This window comes from Zea mays, chromosome 1, assembly GCF_902167145.1.
Source record: "Zea mays cultivar B73 chromosome 1, Zm-B73-REFERENCE-NAM-5.0, whole genome shotgun sequence".
Taxonomy (NCBI): Eukaryota; Viridiplantae; Streptophyta; class Magnoliopsida; order Poales; family Poaceae; genus Zea; species Zea mays.
In genome coordinates this window covers 273358302-273381192 of record NC_050096.1, presented here as the reverse complement: position 1 = coordinate 273381192, position 22891 = coordinate 273358302, and the positions used below count along the sequence as shown (strand labels likewise).

General features: G+C 54.1%; 1 long non-coding RNA gene across 1 annotated transcript; it reads left to right on the top strand.

Moving 5' to 3' along the window:
* Positions 1 to 19574: 19574 nt before the first annotated feature.
* LOC111590613 (uncharacterized) lies at positions 19575 to 21117 on the top strand. Its single transcript, XR_002749750.2, has 3 exons — positions 19575 to 20018; positions 20131 to 20248; positions 20709 to 21117. It is a non-coding gene; the product is annotated as an uncharacterized lncRNA (long non-coding RNA).
* Positions 21118 to 22891: the final 1774 nt, after the last annotated feature.

Sequence of the window (22891 nt, the reverse complement as noted above, 5' to 3'; positions counted from 1 at the left end):
GTAAGTCGACTCAATAGTTCATTTGTTTGTACGGTGTAGGGTGAACCAAACTAGGGTAACCTATTAGGTCCCATCAAATTAACCTAAGCATGTCAAAGTGATTAACAGAAATATTATTAGCTAAAGAAGAATGATCAAGGGCACAACTTGCCTTTTTGGTGCAACTCCAGGTACTTCTCCAATTTGCTTCTACTTGTAGCAATACATACAATCAAGAAAATAATGGATATGGTAACATTACACCAAAGCATATGAACAAACAACGTAACAATATTCTACACGTCGCTATGAGATTGCGGATTTGAGAAATACTAAAATCAGAATTACGGTTAAAAAGATATAGTTTTCCGAAGTTTTATGCGATTAAATATGAAAACTATGTCTATGTTGATTAATAAATCATGTGAGAAAGATATTCCAAAGAAAACACTAATTCAACTTTAATATAAGTTAAAACTTGATTAGAAAACATATTTTAGTCAAATTATAACTAGTGACTGAAAACATTACTTTAACTTTAATTAGAAAAGTTAATCCACTGAACATAGGGTAAACAAAGTAACTATTCATTTATTTAAAACATGTTACATGATTAAAAATAAGCTCACTAAAGTGTAGACAATTTTATTACGAAGCTAACACAACTAGAACGGGTTGAAGCGGAGTTAATATGTAGGAGATATGATTTTTTTCTATGGTTTTTAGAATTATTTTCATACTAGAAACCGATTTCTGATTTTATTTTATAATTTCCCTAGAAACTCGAGGTATAAATCATAAAAATTAGGACCTACTTGTGATATTCTTTGAACTGGTGGACGACGACTTATTATTTAAACATTGCGGGGACTCTTTTGCAAACTCGCTCGGTCGAAACGGTATTGGTGTATGTCCTCCCTTCGATCAGACATCTACGACTACTATTCGATCACTTCTTAATTCGAAATGGTACGCATCATACACTGCTAGATCTCGGACCAAAGGTCCCAAAGACGTCCACGCCATGCCCTGATTGCGATCGCTCCTCAACAAATGGACAATTCTCATCAAACCGGTCCAACCGGTATGTATCCGATCAATTGTGGTCGCCTAGATAGGATGGGATGGTCATGGCGTTGCACCCTCCTCACGCTGACCCAACGCGGCGGTGCTCTGCTATCCACGGTCGGTGCCCCAGAGGATAGGATCTAGAGCGGATAAGTCCTACACATAGGAGAGAACCACACAAACTCAATCAAGGCATACTTACCGTCAAACGATGAGTCGATGGCCTTCGCCCACGACAAGCAGCGGTTTGGCCGCGAAGGAGGACTCCGGTGAGCAATTCCGGGTCACCCCACTTCTACCTGCACACGTGAAAGGGAAATAGGGTTAACCTTTTTCCCACAATTAATTTTGGTGGTTGAATGCGCAACACAAATATATGGACTAACTAGTTTGCTCTAAAATACATGTTCTACAGGTGCATAAAGGTTCAACACAAACCAATAAATATTCAAGTTAGGGATCAAATTCAAATGAGCAAAGTGTCTGGTGCACCAAGACCGTACAACTCAAACAGCCACTCTCGGGTTTCTGTAGGCGCACTCCGCTATAATTCACCGGACTATCCGGTGCACCAGCGGAGCAACGACTATCCAGCGCAACGGTCGACTGCAACGACACCATGACAACGCTACAGTGGAGAACAGTGTGCAGCAGAGTAAGAGCGTAGAGTCAGAGGCGCACCAGACAGTGAACAATACCTGTCTGGTGTGGCACCGGACTGTCCGGTGCCACAAGAGGACAAAGCCTCCAACGGTCAACTGCTCCAGAACCCTAACGGTTGGGTGACATGGCGGCGCACCGGATAGTGTCCGGTGGCGCACCGGACTATCCGGTGCGCCCGTCGACTGCAGCCTTCCCCAACGGCTTGTTGGTGGTTGAGTGCTATAAATACCCCCAACCACCACAACTCCAAGCATCCAAGTTTTCTGAGGTTCTCATTCAATACAAGAGCTAGTGCATTCACTCCTAGACACAAAATCAAAAGATCAAAGCCTCTCCAAGTCCCAAATACATTCCAACCACCTAGTGACTTGAGAGAGTGTTTGTTCGTGTTCTTTGCGCTCTTGTTGCTTGGATCGCTTTCTTCCTTCCTCATTCTTGTTCCAAGAGACTTGTAATCAAAGCAAGAGACGACAAGTGTGTGGTGGTCCTTGCGGGGTCTAAGTGACCTGTTTGATTAAGGAGAAAGCTCGGTCTAAGTGACCGTTTGAGAGAGGGAAATGGTTGAAAGAGACCCGGTCTTTGTGACCACGTCAACGGGGACTAGGTTCTTTGGAACCGAACCTCGGTAAAACAAATCACCGTATTCATCCGCTTGTTTTCCATTTGATTTGTTTTCCCCTCTCTCCCGGACTTTATTTAAGCTCTAATGCTAACCCCGGCTTGTAGTGTGTGCTTAAGTTTATAAATTTCAGATTCCGCCTATTCACCCTCCCTCTAGGCGACTTTCAACACGCCAACACTTGCGCCAGCTCCCACATGCCCCGGCGACGCTCCATGGTAATTCCTCGAGGACCTGGCGACGGTGAACCGCGGGTTCGATTGTGGCGGCATGTTCCTCTCTCTACTTCGGCATCGACACTCTCCATGGAGATGGTGGCATACAAACTCAGTGGTGGTAGCGAACTCGACGGTGGATACTTAGGTGGTGGCGGGCGAGGGGAGGTGCATGGTTTTATAGGCACAAGGGGATGTATAGGATCGTAACGACCGATTCCTATATCGTAACAGACTCCGCATAGAATCGGGGAAGAAGACAGCTGACAGGTTGACGGGCGGGACCCACACGCTAGTGAGACATCGGTCAACAAATGAAGGAATGTGGCCCGCGAGTCGGGTTATTTTAGGCCAGCTCGGTGAAGGAGGAAGGGTAGCCACCTAGACTGAAGGAATGTGGCCCCCGAGCAGATAGGTGATGTCTCTTTTTATTTTATTTTATTTTTTATTTTAGTTTTTCCTTTCTTTCCAACTTGTTAGTTTCAAATTCGATTCAAAATTGGCTATGAACTTCCACTCAAGTTTATATGCATAACAAACAACTCAGCAACCACTTATATTCTTAATTGATTTTATTTATCTAGATAAATAGTTCAAATAAGCAAATTTGCACGGATTATAATATATTTATATTGAAATATATGATTTATTATTCACTTATTTTAAAGAGGAAAATCATTTTCTAATGTATTGCCTCTATCTAAAATATTTCATCTCAAATCCTTTAAAGAGTGTTTTTATATATTTAAATGGGGAATAATTTACTTTAATCAATAATTTAAAAGTACTTCTATTTCTAGTCTGAGTAGGTTGATTTCCAGTTTCAAAGTTTGGGTTTATTATATTTTCCCAACATTTTAATATTACCTTTTTATTCCCTTCAGAAAAATAACTTCGAAATAAAACAAAATCCTTATTAGAAGTCATTTAGACTCAAGTACATTTGTAGAAGTTTTCATAAATCCTAAAATTGAATTTTGAGGTGTTACGCCCACCCTAAGGGATGCGCACGACGGCGGTAAAGTCCGCGAGACCCATGAGCCCCATCAGCCTAGAGCCAGCCATAGAACAAAGAGCGGCGGAGAACAAGAGTAAAGAACATAGAGGAGTAGACGAGACAAGAACAGAAAGCAGAGAAGGAGCACCAGTCGCTGAGTGTCCTAGCGCGTAGGGAGAGGGCCATCAGACGTGCTACGACGCAAGGAGAGGTCAAATGTGGCTAGGGTTTCAACAGTCTCTGAAATTCTCGCATTTTATAGGTCGCCCTACAGTACCCGATGCACATGGACCATTCGATCACAATGGACGGTCCAAATCGCGTGAGGGGGAGCGCGCGGATGCCGCCATTTGGCTGAAACCGTGGCCTAGGCCTAGGTTGTGGCCCAGGCGTGTGCGTGCCTTGTAACACCCCTGGTGTTACGAGAAACTAAAACCTGGCATGACATCATATGCACTTGCATTAACTTGCTTGATATACCTAGAACGCATTCATTAGGTAAAATTTTTTGCAATAACTGTGATGTTGTGTATTAGAGTATAGGACTTAGTTTGAGGATTTTGTTTAGGCAAGTGGAGGTAAGTCATCTCTTAGACAAGTGATAAGTTGACTTTGAGTCTTAAGTACTAAGGGTGAATCTTAGAACCCAGAGCAACCTTACTTTTAACAGCTAAATCAAAGTGGAAGAATCACTAGGGGAGATGGATAAACTTCAAAACCATAAATTAGAGCTCAAAAGTGAAATCTGAGATCTGGCCATAGGTTGCCAAAAGTCAAAATACCAAAGTTATAGAGTTTTCAAAACCAAGCAACTTTCATGTGTTGAGATTTTCAAGTTTTGAAGAGAAATTTGGAGTAATTTGCAGATTTCCAACTTGATACAGTTTTGGTTCAGCTAAAAACAGTTTGCTTTACTATTTCTGGACCCCTGTATGTTTTAATCTGGGGACTTTTGGCAAAAGGTTGCTATAGTAAACTTGTAGAGTAACTATAGGAGAACAACATTTATTAAGTGTTTAAGCCCTAAATCTATATGAAATTGGTATAAAAAGGAGCCTAAAGATGCAGTGTTCATTTTGGAAATCATACTTAAGATAAAAATTCAGTCCTGCTGATTTTTCAGTCTGAAGCAGATTTGGGATACTCCTTAAGGGCTGATCCATATAGTTCTTGTCGGGGACCATAATTAGGGGTACCCTTACGACTCCTAATTCTCAGCTGGTAACCCCCATCAGCATAAAGATGCTAAGGCCTGATGGGTGCGATTAAGTCAGGGATCAGTCCATTCGAGCGACTCGATCATGCCTCGCCCGAGCCTAGACTCGGACAAGGGCAGCCGACCCCGGAGGATTTCCGTCTCGCCCGAGGCCCCCCTCCAACGGTGGACATATTTCCGGCTCGCCCGAGGCCCTGCCTTCGCTAAGAAGCAACCCTGACTGAATCGCCGCACCGACCGACCAAGTCGCAGGAGCATTTGATGCAAAGGTGACCTGACACCTTTATCCTGACGCGCGCCCTCCGGCAGAGCCGAAGTGACCGTCGTCACTTCACCGCTCCACTGACCGGCCTGACAGAAGGACAGCGCCGCCTGCACCACTCCGACTGCAGTGCCACTTGACAGAGTGAGACTGACAGGCAGTCAGGCCCTGCCAAAGGCACCATAGGAAGCTCCGCCCGACCCAGGGCTCGGACTCGGGCTAAGTCCCGAAAGACGGCGAACTCCGGTCCGCCCGACCCAGGGCTCGGACTCGGGCTAAGTCCCGGAAGACGGCGAACTCCGCTCCGCCCGACCCAGGGCTCGGACTCGGGCTAAGTCCCGGAAGACGGCGAACTCCGCTCCGCCCGACCTAGGGCTCGGACTTGGGCTAAGTCCCGGAAGACGGCGAACTCCGCTCCGCCTGACCCAGGGCTCGGACTCGGGCTAAGTCCCGGAAGACGGCGAACTCCGCTCCGCCCGACCCAGGGCCCGGACTCGGGCTCAGCCCCAGAAGACGACAAACTCCGCTTCGCCCGACCCCAGGGCTCGGACTCCGCCCTGGCCTCTGCCGAACGACCTCCGCCTCGCCCGACCCAGGGGCTCGGACTCGGCCTCGGCCATGGAAGACAGACTCGACCTCGGCTTCGGAGGAGCCTCCACGTCGCCCAACCTAGGGCGCAGGCCAGCCACGTCAACAGGAAGCGCCATCATCACCCTACCCCGAGCTGACTCGGGCCGCAGAGAACAAGACCGGTGTCCCATCTGGCTAGCTCCGCCAGATAGGCAATGATGGCGCCCCGCATGCTCTGTGACGACGGCAGCTCTCAGCTCTCTTACGGAAGCAGGAGGACGTCAGCAAGGACTCAACCGCTCCGACAGCTGTCCCTCCGCCAGGCTCCGTCGCTCCTCCGACGGCCACGACATCACATCAGCTGGGTGCCAAAATCTCTCCGGCTGCCACATCGGCATGTACTTAGGGCGCTAGCTCTCCCCCACTAGACACGTAGCACTCTGCTACGCCCCCATTGTACAACTGGATCCTCTTCTTACGCCTATAAAAGGAAGGACCAGGGCCCTCTTAGAGAAGGTTGGCCGCGCGGGGACGAGGACGGGACAGGCGCTCTCTTGGGGCCGCTCGCTTCCCTCTCCCGCGTGGACGCTTGTAACCCCCTACTGCAAGCGCACCCGACCTGGGCGCGAGACGAACACGAAGGCCGCGGGATTCCCACCTCTCTCACGCCGGTCTCCGGCCGCCTCGCTCCTTTCCCCCCTTCGCGCTCGCCCACGCGCTCGACCCATCTGGGCTGGGGCACGCAGCGACACTCACTCGTCGGCCCGAGGGACCCCCCGGTCTCGAAACGCCGACAGTTGGCGCACCAGGTAGGGGCCTGCTACGTGTTGACGAACAGCTTCCCGTCAAGCTCCAGATGGGCAGTCTCCAGCAACCTCTCCGACCCGGGACGGTGCTCCGTTTCGGGAGTCTTGGGTTCATGTCCTTCGACGGCAGCTACGACATGATACTCCTTCCACCGCCGCGCGACAACGACAATGGCGGCCGACAGCCCGCCCGCCGGCGGCGGAATCGACGACGTCTTCCCCGCGTGGTGGAAGAACAACATTCGAGCTCGCCCCGTCCTCTCCCCCACCAACGGAGGAGGAGGCGGGGCAACCAAGGCCAAGCAGGAGGCCGCGCCTCGTCGGCTGTCGAGCGAGTCGATGTCCCTAGCACCCCAACGGGGGGCGCGTCGGGCGTCGACCTCGCGTTTGAGACAAAGGCGAGCGCCGTCTCCCCGCGACACGCCAATCTCGAGCAAGCGGACGACGCCAGCACGCTCGCGGAAGGCTTGCTGGGCATCACCCTCGTACCTGAGATGACGGTGCAGTCAGTCCCCGACGTGACTTCATCGCCGTTCGTCGACCAAAAGGTACCGACCGATTCCCATCCTACGTCATTTGGATTCAGCCTCGACCCGCCTAGCGACCTTGCTTTGGCGGGCACTCTCGTAGAGGCGAGTTCAAACCCTCTGGGGTTTCGCACGCGGTCGCCTTGGGACCGGCTGACGGACGTCTTGACCTATGGGCCCTCCGGGTCCGAGGAAGACGACGACCCCAGCATCTGTTGGGATTTCTCTGGACTTGGCAACCCTAGTGCCATGCGGGACTTCAAGACCACATGTGACTACTGCCTCTCCGACTGTTCCGACGGTAGCCGCAGCCTCGACGACGAGGACTGCGGCCCAAGCCGCGAATGTTTCCACGTCGATCTAGGGGGTCCCTCCGAAGGCAATCATCTCGGCATGCCGGAGGACGGTGATCTCCCTAGGCCGGTGCCTCGCGCTGACATCCCACGGGAGCTAGCTGTGGTCCCCGTTCCGGTGGGGGGTCACGACCCACAGCTCGAGCAAGTCCGCGGGGCGCAGGCCAGGCTCGACGAGGGAGCAGGAGCGCTTGAGCCGATCCGCCAGGACGTCGGGCAGGCATGGGCGGGCCAACCCCCGGCCGGAGAAATACGTCACCTGCCCCAGGGTCTCCAGCTCCGTGTCGCCAACGACGTCAGGGTCAGGCCGCCACCCGCATCCAGTGGGGTCGGTCAGAACCTGGCTGCAGCAGCGATGCTTCTCCGCGCGATGCCGGAGCCATCAACCACCGAGGGACGGTGAATCCAGAGAGAGCTCAAGAATCTCCTGGAAGGCGCTGCGGTCCGACGGGCCGAGAGCTCTGCCTCCCGAAGGCAGGGATACCCCTCGGAACCTCATGCTGCGACTTCCCGATTCATGCGGGAAGCCTCGATCTACACCGGGCGCACGCGCAACACCGCGCCTGCAGCCCCGGGCCACCTCGGCAACGAGCACCATCATCGCGACCGTCGGGCCCACCTCGACGAGAGGGTGCGCCGAGGCTATCACCCCAGGCGTGGGGGACGCTACGACAGCGGGGAGGATCGGAGTCCCTCGCCCGAACCACCCGGTCCACAGGCCTTCAGCCGGGCCATCCGGCGGGCACCGTTCCCGACCCGGTCCGACCCCCGACTACTATCACAAAGTACTCGGGGGAAACGAGACCGGAATTGTGGCTCGCGGACTATCGCCTGGCCTGCCAGCTGGGTGGAACGGACGACGACAACCTCATCATCCGCAACCTCCCCCTGTTCCTCTCCGACACCGCTCGCGCCTGGTTGGAGCACCTGCCTCCGGGGCAGATCTCCAACTGGGATGACCTGGTCCAAGCCTTCGCCGACAATTTCCAGGGCACGTATGTGCGCCCCGGGAATTCCTGGGACCTCCGAAGCTGCCGGCAGCCGGGAGAGTCTCTCCGGGACTACATCCGGCGATTCTCGAAGCAGCGCACCGAGCTGCCCAACATCACCGACTCGGATGTCATCGACGCGTTCCTTGTCGGCACCACCAGCCGCGACCTGGTGAGCAGGTTGGGTCGCAAGACCCCCACCAGGGCGAGCGAGCTGATGGACATCGCCACCAAGTTCGCCTCTGGCCAGGAGGCGGTCGAGGCTATCTTCCGAAAGGACAAGCAGCCCCAGGGCCGCCCATCGGAAGATGCTCCCGAGGCGTCTACTCCGCGCGGCGCCAAGAAGAAAGGCAAGAAGAAGTCGCAAGCGAAACGCGACGCCGCCGACGCGGACCTTGTCGCCGCCGCCGAGTACAAGAACCCTCGGAAGCCCCTCGGAGGTGCCAACCTCTTCGACAAGATGCTCAAGGAGCCGTGCCCCTATCATCAGGGGCCCGTCAAGCACACCCTTGAGGAGTGCGTCATGCTTCAGCGCCACTTCCATAGGGCCGGGCCACCCGCGGAGGGTGGCAGGGCCCGCGACGACGACAAGAAGGAAGATCACCAAGCAGGAGAGTTCCCCGAGGTCCGCGACTGCTTCATGATCTACCGTGGGCAAGCGGCGAATGCCTCGGCTCGGCACCGCAAGCAAGAGCGCTGGGAGGTCTGCTCGGTCAAGGTGGCGGCGTCGGTCTATCTAGACTGGTCCGACAAGCCCATCACCTTCGACCAAGACGACCACCCCGACCACGTGCCGAGCCTAGGGAAATACCAGCTCGTCGTCGACCCCGTCATCAGCGACGTCAGGCTCACCAAGGTCCTTATGGACGGGGGCAGCAGCCTCAACATCATCTACGCCGAGACTCTCAGGCTCCTACGCGTCGATCTGTCCTCCGTCCGAGCAGGCGCTGCGCCCTTCCACGGGATCATTCCCGGGAAGCGCGTCCAGCCCCTCGGACGACTCGACCTTCCCGTCTGCTTCGGAACGCCCTCCAACTTCCGAAGGGAGACTCTGACGTTCGAGGTGGTCGGGTTCCGAGGAACCTACCACGCGGTACTGGGGAGGCCATGCTACGCGAAGTTCATGGCCGTCCCCAACTACACCTACCTGAAGCTCAAGATGCCGGGCCCCAACGGGGTCATCACCGTCGGCCCCACGTACAAACACGCGTTCGAATGCGACGTGGAGTGCGTGGAGTACGCCGAGGCCCTCGCCAAGGCCGAGGCCCTCATCGCCGATCTGGAAAGCCTCTCCAAAGAGGTGCCAGACGTGAAGCGTCATGCCGGCAACTTCGAGCCAGTGGGGACGGTTAAGGCCATCCCCCTCGACCCTAGTGGCGACGCCTCCAAGCAGATCCGGATCGGTTCCGGGCTCGACCCCAAATAGGAAGCAGTGCTCGTCGACTTTCTCCGCGCGAACGCCGACGTCTTCGCGTGGAGTCCCTCGGACATGCCCGGCATACCGAGGGATGTCGCCGAGCACTCGCTGGATATTCGGGCCGGAGCCCGACCCGTCAAGCAGCCTCTGCGCCGATTCGACGAGGAGAAGCGCAGAGCGATAGGCGAGGAGATCCACAAGCTAATGGCAGCCAGGTTCATCAAAGATGTATCCCATCCCGAATGGCTTGCCAACCCTGTGCTTGTGAGAAAGAAAGGGGGGAAATGGCGGATGTGTGTAGACTACACTGGTCTCAACAAAGCATGTCCGAAGGTTCCCTACCCTCTGCCTCGCATCGATCAAATCGTGGATTCCACTGCTGGGTGCGAAACCCTGTCTTTCCTCGACGCCTACTCGGGGTACCACCAAATCAGGATGAAAGAGTTCGACCAGCTCGCGACTTCTTTCATCACGCCCTTCGGCATGTACTGCTATGTCACCATGCCGTTCGGTTTGAGGAATGCGGGCGCGACGTACCAGCGGCGCATGAACCATGTGTTCGGCGAACACATCGGTTGCACGGTCGAGGCCTACGTCGATGACATCGTAGTCAAGACGAGGAAAGCTTCCGACCTCCTCTCCGACCTTGAAGTGACATTCCGATGTCTCAAGGCGAAAGGCGTCAAGCTCAATCCTGAGAAGTGTGTCTTCGGGGTGCCCCGGGGCATGCTCTTGGGGTTCATCGTCTCCGAGCGGGGCATCGAAGCCAACCCGGAGAAGATCGCAGCCGTCACCAGCATGGGTCCCATCAAGGACTTAAAGGGCCTACAGAGGGTCATGGGATGTCTCGCGGCTCTGAGCCGCTTCATCTCACGCCTCGGCGAAAGAGGCCTGCCTCTGTACCGCCTCTTAAGGAAGGCCGAGCGCTTCACTTGGACCCCTGAGGCCGAGGAAGCTCTCGGGAACCTGAAGGCGCTCCTCACAAAGGCACCTATCTTGGTGCCTCCAGCTGACGGAGAACCCCTCTTGGTCTACGTCGTCGCGACCACTCAGGTGGTTAGCGCCGCGATTGTGGTCGAGAGGCAAGAAGAGGGGCATGCATTGCCCGTTCATAGGCCAGTTTACTTCGTCAGTGAGGTACTATCCGAAACCAAGATCTGCTACCCACAAGTTCAGAAGCTGCTGTATGCAGTGATCCTGACGCGGCGGAAGTTGCGACACTACTTCGAGTCTCATCCGGTAACTGTGGTGTCATCCTTCCCCCTGGGGGAGATCATCTAGTGCCGAGAGGCCTCGGGCAGGATTGCAAAGTGGGCAGTGGAAATCATGGCTGAGACAATCTCGTTCGCCCCTCGGAAGGCCATCAAGTCCCAGGTCTTGGCGGACTTCGTAGCCGAATGGGTCGACACCCAGCTACCGACGGCTCCGATCCAACCGGAGCTCTGGACCATGTTTTTCGACGGGTCGCTGATGAAGATGGGAGCCGGCGCGGGCCTACTCTTCATCTCGCCCCTCGGGAAACACCTACGCTACGTGCTACGCCTCCACTTCCCGGCATCCAACAATGTGGCTGAGTACGAGGCTCTGGTCAACGGGTTGCGGATCGCCATCAAGCTAGGGGTCAGGCGCCTCGACGCTCGCGGTGACTCGCAGCTCATCATCGACCAAGTCATGAAGAACTCCCACTGCCGCGACCCGAAGATGGAGGCCTACTGCGATGAGGTTCGACGCCTGGAAGACAAGTTCTACGGGCTCGAGCTTAACCACATCGCTCGGCGCTACAACGAGACTGCGGACGAGCTGGCAAAAATAGCCTCGGGGCGAACAACGGTTCCCCCGAACGTCTTCTCCTGGGATCTGCATCAACCCTCCGTCAAGATCGACGACTCGCCCGAGCCTGAGGCGCCCTCGGTCCAGCCCGAGGTGACCTCGGCACAGCCCGAGGCACCCTCAGCTCGGCCCAAGAAGGCCTCGGTTCAACCCGAGGTACCCTCGGCCTCCGAGGGTGAGGCACTGCGCATCGAGGAGGAGCGGAGCGGGGCCATGCCTGATCGAAATTGGCAGACCCCGTACCTGCAATATCTCCGCCAAGGAGAGCTACCCCTCGACCGAGCCGAGGCTCGGTGGGTAGCGCGACGCGCCAAGTCGTTCGTCTTGCTGGGCGATGAGAAGGAGCTCTACCACCGCAGCCCCTCGGGCATCCTCTAGCGATGCATCTCCATCGCCGAAGGTCAGGAACTCCTGCAAGAGATACACTCGGGGGCTTGCGGCCATCACGCAGCGCCTCGAGCCCTTGTCGGGAATGATTTCCGGCAAGGCTTCTACTGGCCAACGGCGGTGGCTGACGCCACTAGAATTGTCCGCACCTGCGAAGGGTGTCAATTCTATGCGAAGCAAACCCACCTGCTCGCTCAGGCTCTGTAGACGATACCCATCACCTAGCCCTTTGCTGTGTGGGGGCTGGACCTCGTCGGCCCCTTGCAGAAGGCGCCCGGGGGCTACACGCACCTGCTGGTCGCCATCGACAAATTCTCCAAGTGGGTCGAGGTCCGACCTCTGAACTGCATCAAGTCCGAGCAGGCGGTGACGTTCTTCACCAACATCATCCATCGCTTCGGGGTCCCGAACTCCATCATCACCGACAACGGTACCCAGTTCACCGGCAGAAAATTCTTGGACTTCTACGAGGATCACCACATCCGGGTGGACTGGGCCGCCGTAGCTCATCCCATGTCGAATGGGCAAGTAGAGCGTGCCAACGGCATGATTCTACAAGGGCTCAAGCCTCGGATTTACAACGACCTCAACAAGTTCGGCAAGCGATGGATGAAGGAACTCCCCTCGGTGGTCTGGAGCCTGAGGACAACGCCGAGCCGGGCCACGGGTTTCACGCCGTTCTTCCTGGTCTACGGGGCCGAGGCCGTCTTGCCCACTGACCTGGAATACGGCTCCCCGAGGACGAGGGCCTACAGCGATCAAAGCAACCAAGCTAGCCGAGAAGACTCGCTGGACCAGCTGGAAGAGGCTCGGGACAAGGCCTTGCTACACTCGGCGCGGTACCAGCAGTCCCTGCGACGCTACCACGCCCGAGGGGTCCGGCCCCGAGACCTCCAGGTGGGTGACCTGGTGCTTCGGCTGCGGCAAGACGCCCGAGGGAGGCACAAGCTCACGCCCCCCTGGGAGGGGCCATTCGTCATCGCCAAAGTTCTGAAGCCCGGAACGTACAAGCTGGCCAACAGTCAAGGCGAGGTCTACGGCAACACTTGGAACATCCAACAACTACGTCGCTTCTACCCTTAAGATGTTTTCAAGTTGTTCATATACCTTGCATCCGCGCAAAGTTTAGTCATCAAGGAAGGGTCGGCCTCGCCTCGGCAAAGCCCGACCCCCCCTCGGGGGCTAAAAGGGGGGGAACCCCCTCTGCGTTGAAATTTTCCTCAAAAAAAGATCTCTGCTGCCAGAATATCTTTCGTGCTTTCTGACTACTTCGAAAAGTGGATCCTGAAAACGACGGAGTACACGTAAGCAGCCAAGGCTGACCGAGCCGAGGGATTCCTACGCCTCCGGGATACGGATACCTCACTCATCACCTTCTGTGATAAGTAACTCGCGTTCGGATAAAGTGATTCCGCGGACCGAACAAGTCTTCACGTTCGGAAGCTCTTCTGCCGAAGCGATCCTTCGAGCCTTCTCGACTGAGTCGGTGACAGGGCCTCATGGACGGGTGAAAGTGCGCGTAAGCGGCAAGGCCGACCGAGCCGAGGGACTCCCACGCCTCCGGGATATGGATACCTCACTCGTCACCTTCCGCGAGAAGCAACTCTCGCTCGCACAAACATCCCTGCTACCGACAAAAAAGCCCAGATACTCGAAACAAGAGGAAAGGAGACGCAGCTTTACAACACAGCGAGGGTGTGTATTCTGGCCTCGGCGGCCGCAGAAGGCACACGCTACAACGCAGCTTTACAAGGCACGCTGGAAGGGGGCAGTAACACCCTCGGCATCAACGACACCTTCAGCAAGGTCCGACCTAGCCTCGGACGGCGACGCGGTCCAAGGATCCCCACTCTGGAGGACGACGTCATCGTCACGCCCGGACAATCGCTGCCAGGGACTTCTCCGGGAATCCGGCTCGAGCAGGCGGCTCGGCCGGTTACCCCTGGGGCCTCGGCCAACCATCTTCCAAGGGCGCCAGCCCGACCCGAGGCCTCGGCTCATCGACTCCGGCGTCGGTCCCGCTAACGGACAACCCGGCTAGGCTCCGGCCAAACAGGTTTCATTTTCGAGCCAACTCCGCCTCTGTTCATGCTGATATCACCACCCCTGGCCTTGGCTCGTCGAAGAGCGGCCAAGGGGTCCCTTTAACTAAGCTAGAGGAGCCTCAGACAACAAGGCCGACCGAGCCGAGGGACTCCTACGCCTTCGGGATACGGATACCTCACTCGTCACCTTGACATGGGGCGACTCATGCTTGGTGAAGCGGTTCAGACAACCAACAGGCGAGTCTTAGTGCTCGAAAATGAGGAAAAAACATGGCTCCGTGCCAAAATTACATACATGTTCAGGCCTCGACAGCCGCGATGAACAAAAAACCCTGGCATTCGAAGTGCCATTACAAACGGAACTCCGGTTCCCCCTCCGCAGGTACGAACAACCCCACTCGATAGGGGTGGGCCTGCGGAGCAACAGAAGACCGACGAACGGCGCGCCGTCACCCGCTCTAGCAGCGGCGACGACGATGACTTCTGCTCCGGGGGGCCGAACAGCGGCAGCACTGACTTCAGGGCGGATGCTGCTGCCAGGAGGCCCCCGCCCATGCCCAAACTCGTGAGGCAAGGACGGGCAGAAGGCCGTAGAGTTGGAGGTCGGTCCGTGGCCGGCCTTGGCTATCGCGCCGGCGGGAGAACCTCTTCCAGCTGCTGTGGCAGACGCCGGCGCCGCGAGCGGCTCCGAAGCCACTCGCGTCCGAGAGCCAGGCACGGTGCAGCTGCCGGCGCCACGGACGACGACCGCCCTTCCCTCCGGTCACTGAGTGAAGGAGCGGGCCGCCGCCCACACAGGGGCCGACCCCAACTCGGCACACTCCCCTCCCCAGCCCTGGTGATGAAAATCCTTGAGGCTAAGGGAGGGGCAGAGGCCGCGGCCCGGCTCGCTTTCCCCCACCATCAAGCTGGAGGTCACCATCTTGGGTGACCGCTAGTGGAGGGGTGCAGCCGGGCTGCATGATGAAAATCCTTGAAGCCGAACAATGGCTGAAAGGTACCAACTCCCACGGAGTTGCGTTCCTCCAACGATGAGGCGAAAAGACGGCGGGTATCCCCCATTCGGAGGCTTGGAAGGTGGAAGGACGCGATGCATAAGGGAGCGAGAAGACATGGTCGCCTTCCGAAAGGGGTCGCTCTCCTTTTAAAGGCAACTCTCCCTACTTGCGCCCCCAACCGTCACGGGCTGAGTCTTCTCCAACACGCTCCAAGGCCCTCCCCTGCGGCGCGGGGGCTGGGTCCCGCATGTCATGCAAACCGACTCAGAGCAGAAGAAGCCAAACCGCCGCGCGTGGTGCACACGACCGCCCAGCGGTTACAAGTGACCCTCCACTTTTGCCCAGACCAACGGGCGAAAGAGGCGGGCAGCCATGCAGGCGGCATGCAACCGCGCCAAGTGGACGCGCTTCTCCAACTCCCGACACGCCAGCATGGAGGCCCAGGCCCACGCGTCACGCAACCGGCGCACCGGATGCTGCATGCAAGCAACTGCACCGCCACTTGCGCCACCACCGCGCCTCCTCGATTGCGGAACCAATACCGCGACTCGAGGCGACCCAGCGCACGACCCAACAGCGCCAGCCTGACGCGGCGGTCAATGCGGCCAAAAGTGGGCCGGCAGTAATGACGGTGGCAGGCGGGCGGGAGCAGCGGTCACGTCGTCAACCAAGCTCACGTCCCATCCGGGGGCAGCAAGAGAACCCCCCCTCTCACGGCGTGAAGACAACGCGCCCGTGATCCGTTCCTCGAACGGCTCGCGCACGCGCAACGACTGCCCCGCCAACCGCTCGCCCCGTCGCATTAACTCCGCGGCAGGACAGGCGGCACTTCCGGCGGGAGCAGTGGGCGACGCTTCGCCTTCGCCGTAATAACTGCGACAAAAAAGGTACGCCGCGTCGTTCGATTTCGTATCCTTTTCCTTTTTTCCTCTTTCTCTATCTCTTGCAGCAGGGACCGGGAAAGGGGGATACCCCGAAAAGGATCCTTCCCCGTGAAGGAACCAGGCTCCGAGCCTCCTTACTGATCAGAGGTTCGAAGGCTGGCCCCCCGAAGGGTTTTCAACAGCCGCCTCAGATCGCGTGGGCCCTACACCCACTACTGGTCAGAGGTTCGAAGGCCGGCCCCCCGAAGGGTTCCACGGCCGCCTCAGGCTACTCGGGCTCCGCGCCCATTACTGATCAGGGGTTCGAAGGCTGGCCCCCGAAGGGTTCACAGTCGCCTCAGACGCCGAGCGAGGGATGACCAGGGGTACGTTCGATACATAACCAAGGCTCGGGCTGCGCTCCCGAGGTACCCTAGGACATTTCCGAGACCAGCGGGAGCGATCTTGTAACGGAATCCCATCAGAGGGAGGCATCGAGCCCTCGGACCCCATCGCCAGGGGACCGGGTCCGGCAGATCACCCACAGGTACTTTTGGGCGTGCCTCTGGGCCCCTAGCCGACCCCTAACGAACGGGGCACGGACATCCACTCGGATTACCCGCTTGCAGCTCACCGGAGACACCATGTTCGGCGCCCATCGAGGGTAACATGGCGCTTTCCCCCCTCCTCCTTGCGGAAAGGCGACGCAGGGGCGTATGTAAAAAAGCCGAGTCTGTCCCTGATCGCCCTCTCGCCCTGTGCAGAGGCTCGGGGGCTGCTCTCGCAAACCCGGCTCCGGCCGAACCGTTGACAGCGTCAACATACCAGCCCGAGAGCTTGGGCCCCGACCGTACACCCGGGCTACGGCCAGTTCACATGAGGGAACAACCAGACCAGCCGAAGCTTTACACGAGGCATTAAGACCTCGAAGGAGTGAAACCACTCCTCCGAGGCCTCGGGGGCTACACCCGGCGGGTGCGCTCGCGCGCACCCACCGGAACAAAATGCAACCGAGAAAGGCTGGTCCCCTTGCAAAAAAGTGCAACTAAAGCCTCCAAGCGAGTGCTAACACTCCCTTCGAGGCTCGGGGGCTACTGTCGGGGACCATAATTAGGGGTACCCTCAAGACTCCTAATTCTCAGCTGGTAACCCCCATCAGCATAAAGCTGCTAAGGCCTGATGGGTGCGATTAAGTCAGGGATCAGTCCATTCGAGCGACTCGATCATGCCTCGCCCGAGCCTAGCCTCGGACAAGGGCAGCCGACCCCGGAGGATTTCCGTCTCGCCCGAGGCCCCCCTCCAACGGCGGACATATTTCCGGCTCGCCCGAGGCCCTGCCTTCGCTAAGAAGCAACCCTGACTGAATCGCCGCACCGACCGACCAAGTCGCAGGAGCATTTAATGCAAAGGTGACCTGACACCTTTATCCTGACGCGCGCCCTCCGGCAGAGCCGAAGTGACCGCCGTCACTTCACCGCTCCACTGACCGGCCTGACAGAAGGACAGCACCGCCTGCACCACTCCGACTGCAGTGCCACTTGACAGAGTGAGACTGACAGGCAGTCAGGCCCTGCCAAAGGCACCATAGGAAGCTCCGCCCGACCCAGGGCTCGGACTCGGGCTAAGTCCCGGAAGACGGCGAACTCCGCTCCGCCCGACCTAGGGCTAAGTCCCGGAAGACGGCGAACTCCACTCCGCCCGACCCAGGGCTCGGACTCGGGCTAAGTCCCAGAAGACGGCGAACTCCGCTCCGCCCGACCCAGGGCCCGGACTCGGGCTCAGCCCCAGAAGACGACGAACTCCGCTTCGCCCGACCCCAGGGCTCGGACTCCGCCCTGGCCTCTGCCGAACGACCTCCGCCTCGCCCGACCCAGGGGCTCGGACTCGGCCTCGGCCATGGAAGACAGACTCGACCTCGGCTTCGGAGGAGCCTCCACGTCGCCCAACCTAGGGCGCAGGCCAGCCACGTCAACAGGAAGCGCCATCATCACCCTACCCCGAGCTGACTCGGGCCGCAGAGAACAAGACCGGTGTCCCATCTGGCTAGCTCCGCCAGATAGGCAATGATGGCGCCCCGCATGCTCTGTGACGACGGCGGCTCTCAACTCTCTTACGGAAGCAGGAGGACGTCAGCAAGGACTCAACCGCTCTGACAGCTGTCCCTCCGCCAGGCTCCGTCGCTCCTCCGACGGCCACGACATCACACCAGCTGGGTGCCAAAATCTCTCCGGCTGCCACATCGGCATGTACTTAGGGCGCTAGCTCTCCCCCGCTAGACACGTAGCACTCTGCTACGCCCCCATTGTACACCTGGATCCTCTCCTTACGCCTATAAAAGGAAGGACCAGGGCCCTCTTAGAGAAGGTTGGCCGCGCGGGGACGAGGATGGGACAGGCGCTCTCTTGGGGCCGCTCGCTTCCCTCTCCCGCGTGGACGCTTGTAACCCCCTACTGCAAGCGCACCCGACCTGGGCGCGGGACGAACACGAAGGCCGCGGGATTCCCACCTCTCTCACACCGGTCTCCGGCCGCCTCGCTCCTTTCCCCCCTTCGCGCTCGCCCACGCGCTCGACCCATCTGGGCTAGGGCACGCGGCGACACTCACTCGTCGGCCCGAGGGACCCCCCGGTCTCGAAACGCCGACAGTTCTAGGCCATGAGTGCTGTACCAAAGTGGAAGCCCATACATTGGTGTGCAAATTTGATTAAGGGTAATGCCACTAAAACCAGTTGTAACTGACAGTAACAGTAGTTCAAAGATTCAATGTGCTAAATCTGAATTCAGACTTAGTCTTATTTCAGCACACAGATATTGCGTGTTTGGCTCAACTTTGGAGCTCTCTAGTGCTTGGTCCTTGGAGTATTAAGCCATACCTTTTATAGCAAAGTTGAAGAAAATATATTTTTGGTGCAAGTTTCCTTAAGGGAGGCTGGCTTGGTTCTATATAAAAATCACAGAAAAGGGTGCCTAAAGATGAGCTGTCATGTTCTTGGAGTTTTCAGATTAGGAATAGTGAACAGATTTGAGTTTCAGCATTTGGCTCTACTTTGGGGCTGTGTGGTGCCTTTTCTAGGAAATTTTGAACTGAGATCTTTATAGCAAAAATGGAGGTTATTTATAAATGAACAAATGTCTTTAAGGGTGAGGGACTTGATCCTATACAAAACCTAGAGAAAAACTGGTTCCAAGATCAGCTGTCAGGTTGGCTGTAATTGAATTATGTTCAGTCACTGAAAACTGAATTTGTAGTGCATGATGCCCGGTTTAGAGCAGTTTTGTGACAAATTCATGCGTTTTTGGGCTAAAAGTTCTATAGCAAGATGGAAGATCATCTGAAGGTGAAACAGTTTTATGTGAAGAGTTGGGCTTGCTACTGAGTAAAATGTGGAGAAAAAGGTGTTGCAATTTTCTATGTCAGGTTGGGGGTGAGCTATTTCAGTTAGCTGAAACTAGGTGTTTCAGTCTGTTTGCTCTACTTTGGTACACCATAACTCTTGTTCTGAGTATTTTCAACCTTGGGTTTCTATAGCAAGTTAGTAGATCTATGGTTGGGAAATAACTCTTGTGAATTAAGATGGATCTGTTGCTATTGGAAATTGACAGAAAAAGGGGTCCCAATTTGGTCCTGCAGTCAAGTTCGACTAGTTCAACTTGGATATAAAAAAATATCTGCAGACAGTATCCCAATCTAATACACGCTTCCAGGAAACTCTAAAAAAATGGATGAGAATAACTCTATCCTGAACAAAATGGGGAGGGGTTCATGTGAATAAATTTTACAGCTCAGGGGCAGCAGAGGCAGAATTGAGCATATCTTAAATGGTGACTCAGCTGCTTGTGTGTTTTGCTGTCAGCACAGGATTAAGCCTCCACCCTTTACCTCTCTGTATATTGGTCCTGTGTGGAGTGGGGAAGTGAAGCCACGTGCCTACACTCATGTAACTGCTGGTACTTCGAGGTCCCTCCTCATCTTAATTTCTTTGAACCCAGCTAGTGCATTCACTTTGTCCCATTTGCTTAAGAGCCAAGCTGAGGAGCCTTCGCTTCCCCCTTAGTTCAGTTCACCGTGGGTTGTAGTGGCTCACGTCTTCATGTCTGTGTTAGCGTTCCCCTAGCCGCACCTGGTGTTTGGCTAGGTTCTTCGCGCGGTGATTCCCTGCGTTTGATGACCACGCCATCCAGTTCTCTGCCTCATCGTGGCCAACACAACTCGAGGTGTTTCTCGTCCGTTGTGTTTGTGTTCTTTGATCATCTAGTGGTAGTGATGCTCACTGACCTTTTCCTTTTTACTCTACCGTTCTGGATTTATTGGAACGACGGCTCGTAGCTGGTGAATGTCATCTGGAGCAGCCTCACTATCGCGATCTGATTCCCGAGTCAGCTCCGCTTACGTTTGGGTGTTTGGTGGTGAAGAAATGAAAGTCTTGGGAGCTGCATAGAAAAAGGTTTTTTTGTACTTTTCTTTCCAATTTCAGATTATAGCTGAGACCTAGAAAATTACTGAAAAATACTAAAAACGTGAAACCAATTTTGTTGAGTTCACCAAGGTGAGTACTCTCTGATAGAAATATTCATTAGGCTTGAACAACAACTTTTGTGTTTAGGCCTTAATTAAAGTAACTTGCTAACGCTTGTTTTAGTTATAGAAATATAGCTCCAAAAATGCTGAAACTTTGTGGGAGGTTTAATATATCTAAAGTAGTGTTGGGTAAAAGTTTTAATGTATTTGGAGCTGGTTTGTCCGACTAAATTCAGTTTAGGCTTTTAGATCAAATGTTAAGTATAGGTATAGGTAAGCTTGTCATGTGCTTGGTTAGAGATGTTTATGTTCCCCACCTCTCCTTTGTGAGAGTTTGCATATCATATCATTACATAAGCATTCATGTATTTGTAATTGACTTGTAGAACACCTAGAAGAAGTGGTGTTTGAAGAAGAAGCCTGCCCCAAGTACTGTTGATCCAGTGGTGGAGTCTCATCTAACTGTAGAAAGGTTTTGGATCTTCTCCTGCGATAAGGCAAGCCCCGGTGTATTTGCCACCTCCCTTGTGTTTACAAAATTTTATCACTTATATGCTGCATTAGGTGACAGGAGTTGATTGATTAAACACTTGATGCATTACCATCCTTGAAAGGTTGATTACCACACCTTGTCACCCGTTTTATAAAAGCTAGAGATGCTTAGTCTTGTTGATAGATTAAGAAAAATATTTTTGATCTATGACTCATGTTTTTACAAAAAAGAAAATGGGCTTGGGATAATGAAGGCATCAAGACGTTGATAAATTCATTATCCAGGCATGGCCCCTCTGTCAGGCGCCAAATTTTTGAAATAGTTTAAAATGGGACCATACGTTGAGCAAGAAAAGTCGCCCGTCTGTGTCGATTAAGGACCGTACCGATTGTTGGCCTGCTGATCTAGGACCTTTTATCTGGCCACATACCTCGTCATGGGCAAGCCTGAACCCGGCTATTCCATACATGAAAAGACAATCGTGCACTGGGAGTGGAGAGATGGCGAGAGTGGCACGTACCCTCCTGGCAAAGGACCGCCTAAAAGGGGTGGCGTGCTCTCGGGTGGCGCAGACCTGTTCATGTGATGGAGGATCCGTGGGAATGGTAGACATGTGTAAAAGAGTTAAGGGAAGCATATGTCGTGTGGTTGGAGATCCCCAGCTGGGTATTAATCGACTCGGATCGCCGAACTTCTCGGATATGAAGACTAGATCTTCGACCTTCAACGTAGATAACAAGTGAAATTAAAGTTGATAAAATGAAGCTAGTTTAGGTCAAGTGAATGATCTAGATTAGGCAAATGCTAGATTCAGGCTAGAAGATTCAGGTAATAACCTAACTTGTGAAGTAAAACTTGGCTTAAGGATCCATTATTAGTAAGCTTGCTTTTCTGCAAAAAGGAGTCCTTGATAATTGATGAGATTTTCCTTGAGTCCTAAATTCAGCATACCCTTGATAGTCTTTTCTTTAGTCGGGTAAGTCTTGCTGAGTAATTGTGTACTCAGGGTTTTATCCCTTGTTGTTTTTGTAGGAGAAGTTTTATTCCCTTACCCTTGGGTTAGTTACTTCATGCGGAGGACTTGAAGCTTAGAAGGTTTTTATATTTCTCTTATGGAAAGGCTTCATCCTTCCAATTATTGTAATAAGTTATGCACTTCGAGTACTATCAGGACTTGTAATAAATACATCTCTTTCTACCATGTAAAACTTGAGTTTTGGAATGTAAAGTGTACTTTGTAAATGTCTTCCGCTCTATCTCCAATGTGTGTGTATCAAATGTGATTACTGTAATATACCTGTTATGTGGGAGATCCTTGGGATGATGAGTTTCAGTTGGCGAACTCGATAGCCTTAATAAGTTACCCGGTACACGTGCACATCCATCTGAGGCCATTAAGGCAAGGATTGGTGCATGTGGACCTGATAACTTGGGAGGGCTGTCACATGCCTGCCTCCCTACTGGCTCTGGTGGGCCAACAGTGGGCGAGCGGTTGGGTCGCCAAAGGCTAGGCCAAGACACTGACACGCTAAATGGCATTTTTACATTTCAAGTGAACTTTGAAGACTTTGTTTTTTATTTATTCCTGGAAAAATTGAACAGAAAAGAAATTAGAAAATTAGTGAAGAGAAAATTTAGATAACTTTAGAAATATTTTTCTCAGATAAAGAAAATTACATAGGCATTTTTGGACTATTTTATATTCTACTGCGTACTTCGTTACTTTTTGTTTATATTTTATGTAATTTTCAGTTAATTATGAAACCAACATGGATTAATTATTGCTTAAACTGCATAGAATTCAGAAAATTTGTGGTAATTGAATATTTTAAAAAATGTTAGATATTGTTACCATATTTTCGACAGAAGTTTATATTTTCTAGACCATCCAACGATGATTCAGTATTCCAGTTCAGTTGTCCTAAATATTTTGTTTTATTTTACAAAAGTGCACAGACTGGCCTACTAGTTGGTCAGATAGAATAGAATAAACCTATAGATGGTATTAATTACCACTTATGGCGGAAAAGATTGAGATGATGACTATATTGGGTGAGATAGATTACTCCTTGCGGT